The 3,348-nt window shown below is 43.8% G+C and overlaps 1 non-coding gene across 1 annotated transcript; it reads right to left on the reverse strand.

The window, feature by feature from the left end:
* Nucleotides 1–2,971: 2,971 nt before the first annotated feature.
* TRNAL-UAA (transfer RNA leucine (anticodon UAA)) lies at nt 2,972–3,054 on the reverse strand. The gene has a single exon. It is a non-coding gene; the product is annotated as a tRNA-Leu (tRNA).
* Nucleotides 3,055–3,348: the final 294 nt, after the last annotated feature.

Consider the following 3,348-nt stretch of genomic DNA (forward strand, 5'->3'; position numbering starts at 1 on the left):
ATGTAGAAGGTCAGGCCCAGACATGAGATAAAAACACCACTAAACATTGGAATTAGGCAAAAGTTCCAGATAGGTTGGGGGCTGACTTATGAGGTTTCCAAAACCCCATACCTGCTGTCAGGAGGGTTCAGGAATCCAAGTCCTCCAGAAGTCCAGCCTGTGGTCTGAAGGCCACCAATGTGCTGAGGCACCCAGGCATCCCACAACACTCCCACAAAAAGCAAGCTCCTGGTTGCTTCCCACATCTGCTGGCAGGCACAGGCAAAAGCTCTCCCCACCTGCCAGCAGGCAATTATAACAGTAGTGTTACAATAGTAAAACAATAACATTTTGTTTACCTCCTAAACACTTGGCTCATTTTATCACTCTGCCTCCAAGTGCTAGATAATAATGGGAATCAAGACAGGCTGTAGGTTTTTGTATCCAAAATAGTGTAGGTGCATCTGTGATTTTAAAGAAGTTGTGAATTGCTGCTCCACACTCCCAGTCCTGGAAGCCATGTGGCTGGAGATGGTGATAGGAGCTACAGGATAAGTTTGATTTAGGGATTTTTCTAGGATCCAAAGCTGGGGCAAGCTAGACTGTCTCCTCAGATGCCAACGGGCTTGTTTTGCCCTAAATCCACTGAAGTTCTGGTCCTGAATCCTGAAAACAGCCTATGTTATTCTAGGATTGATTTGATTTCATTTAAGTACTTGATTTATTTTAAGTACAAATATCTGATGATCTAATCCGAGATCTACAAGTAGTCACACACAGCAAAAAAAATGACACTATTTATAAAGATCCCCAAAACCCATTTCATTTAGATTAAATAAGGCAGTTGTTATTGTGTTTTAATATAAGAATTGATTATTATAAGTGTGCTTATTGAGCTTTAGCAGCTTAGAATTGTATCTATTTCATCACTGTTAATCTTTGATAAATATGTTTTTAATAATCTCTAGGTATTTATTGAACATAAAACTGTCTCGTGAAATTGAGAACAAGATTGCTAAAGATACTTATTGTACACTACTTCAATACAAATTCATTATTAAAAACCTTTTACTGAGGTTTACTTTTAACCACAAAATAACAGATGCGTATGCTATATAGTTAATCTATAATAAATATATTTTTAATAAACTATTGATATTTAACCCGCAATAATGATCTTAATAAATATGATACATTGAAATAGCTACTGGACGAGTTGCTCTTTTTAGTTCTGTCAAATGCTTGGAGGATACGTGGCTTGGGAGAGTAAAGGTGAGAAGAAGGAAAGCCATGGTCTGGTGGAAAGTAGTTCTCTTACCAGTGCACCACTGCTCTAACCTACCCTGGCCAGTGGCCTTATTGCTATTTCAGTCCCCACATCTCCAGTCCTGCATTCTTTCATGGCTCTCTGCCATTTGATCTCAGTCCTGAGGTAAATTAGCATTTGATCCTGCATGTCCATATGAATCTGCCAAGTCTGTGAAGCCTGTGATACAAAGACTGTTAATTCATCATGGGGTGTCTTCAAATGATGCTCTGTGTACCCAACAGTTTTGCGAAGTGGATAAACCTCCTCAAAGGATCAGAAATAGACCAGAACCCATACCCCTGGGGTGAAAAAAAACACAAGCTTTCTGAGACTATGGATCAACAAAGAGGTTCAAATGAGGTGATTTGGGCTTTGAACTCAGCAGAGGCCACCAAATGACTTTGACACACAAACCAGACAGGAGTCTGATTCCAAGCCATCAGAGGTAAAAGGTTTGACCTGCAGAGCTGCTCAAATCCCCTGGGATACTCTCAAAGATGTATTTGTCATTCTTTGCATCATTTAATGACTGAGGTTAGTTGCAACAAGCCAGTGTTAGTGGACATGCACAGAATTTCACTCCCACTACTGATCAAATGAGAGAGGAGCAGAATAATTCCTCCTGAGTCCTTTCCTCAGAGTCCTGCCCCAATTGTTATATGTCTGCTATTACAGGCCCTATAATCCTTCCTGCAGGCCACAATCTGATTCTCATATATCAGAGAGAGCCAAAGATCTTAACATGCAACTTTTAATTGAGCTGTATCATCTGCCACAAACATGAAATTAATGGTCCTACATCATAATCATAAATTCATACATAACCCCATGCACCAGCAAATAACTCTTTCCAGTGATACTACAATGGTAAGCTGATTTGCAAGGAGCGCACGCTACCTAGGAATTCTAATTAACTAAATTAACACCATCACTTCAAATCATGTCCCTTCAGTAGGATATCTCCAATTGGCCTCAGGCTGGAGGAAAGCAGCCAAACGAAAAGCTGAATGCATCTCCATGGGTCCAGCAGGCTAATATTTTATTAAGGGAAATATCTGGTGGTCGCAACGGGCCTTCTGTGTGTAAGTGGCCACATGTAAACAGTAGAGCTAAAATTTTGCAAGCATTTATAGGCACACACTCAAGATACACCATGGCACAGCACATCTCCATACAGCAGAGGAGCTGTTCTCAGTTTCTCAAGAACTTCCTCTATTTAACCTGCAACATCAGGAGCCCCCTTCTGCCATGCTGTGCACTCTCAAAGTCAGCTCCTGGGGCTTTTGGCACTGCCAAAGCCCTCTCTGGGGGCAGGTTCTGCAGTTCCTAACTTCTGAAGGCTAAAAGATGCCTTTGATAAGGCCAAGTGATGGGTTTGGGCTCGCAGAGCAGAGCAGGGGCAGAGCTTGTCCTTGTGACTTGACTGGGCTGTTTGGAGCTTAAAATGTTCCCCTCTTTCCCCGCCCCCCACCCTTCCTTTTTTTTTCTGCCTTGGAGAAAACAGGCTTCTATTTTGCGAGCAAGTTGGATTCAAGCCCACAATGATTTCAACACTCGCTTGGCTCCCTTTGGACTGCAAGCCCCTGCAGGCAGGGCAGACAGACAGGTGCCCCAGGGGAGATCACTCCAGTGCCCTGGCCACTTCAGCGGTGTCAGTCAGGGCCAAGGGAAAAACAAGGCTCCTACCAGAAGTGGGGTTCGAACCCACGCGGGCATGTGCCCATTGGATCTTAAGTCCAACGCCTTTACCACTCGGCCATCCTGGTGGGCTGCCTGCCACCAGGTGTGCCACCTCCCACCCTAAGGGCTGCACAACTTGCCCAGCCCTCAGGGGGACCCAGAGAAGGACTGACTTTCTCAAGCCCAGTGACACCCTCTTCTCTTCATTTCTTCTTTGACTTCCCCAACAAACTTGCTTCTGAAAGAGCATAATGACAAACCCCCTCACTCCCTTCYCTTGCCTCCCACAAGAAATGTTTCCATTCCCTGGTTTTTCAAAACCTCACAATTTTGCCTCCATGTCCTGCTCCTCCATCTCCAGGAAGCATGTCTCTGCTCAC

Source organism: Rhea americana, unplaced genomic scaffold, assembly GCF_003343005.1.
Source record: "Rhea americana isolate MKP2758 unplaced genomic scaffold, rheAme1 scaffold_120, whole genome shotgun sequence".
Classification (NCBI taxonomy): domain Eukaryota; kingdom Metazoa; phylum Chordata; class Aves; order Rheiformes; family Rheidae; genus Rhea; species Rhea americana.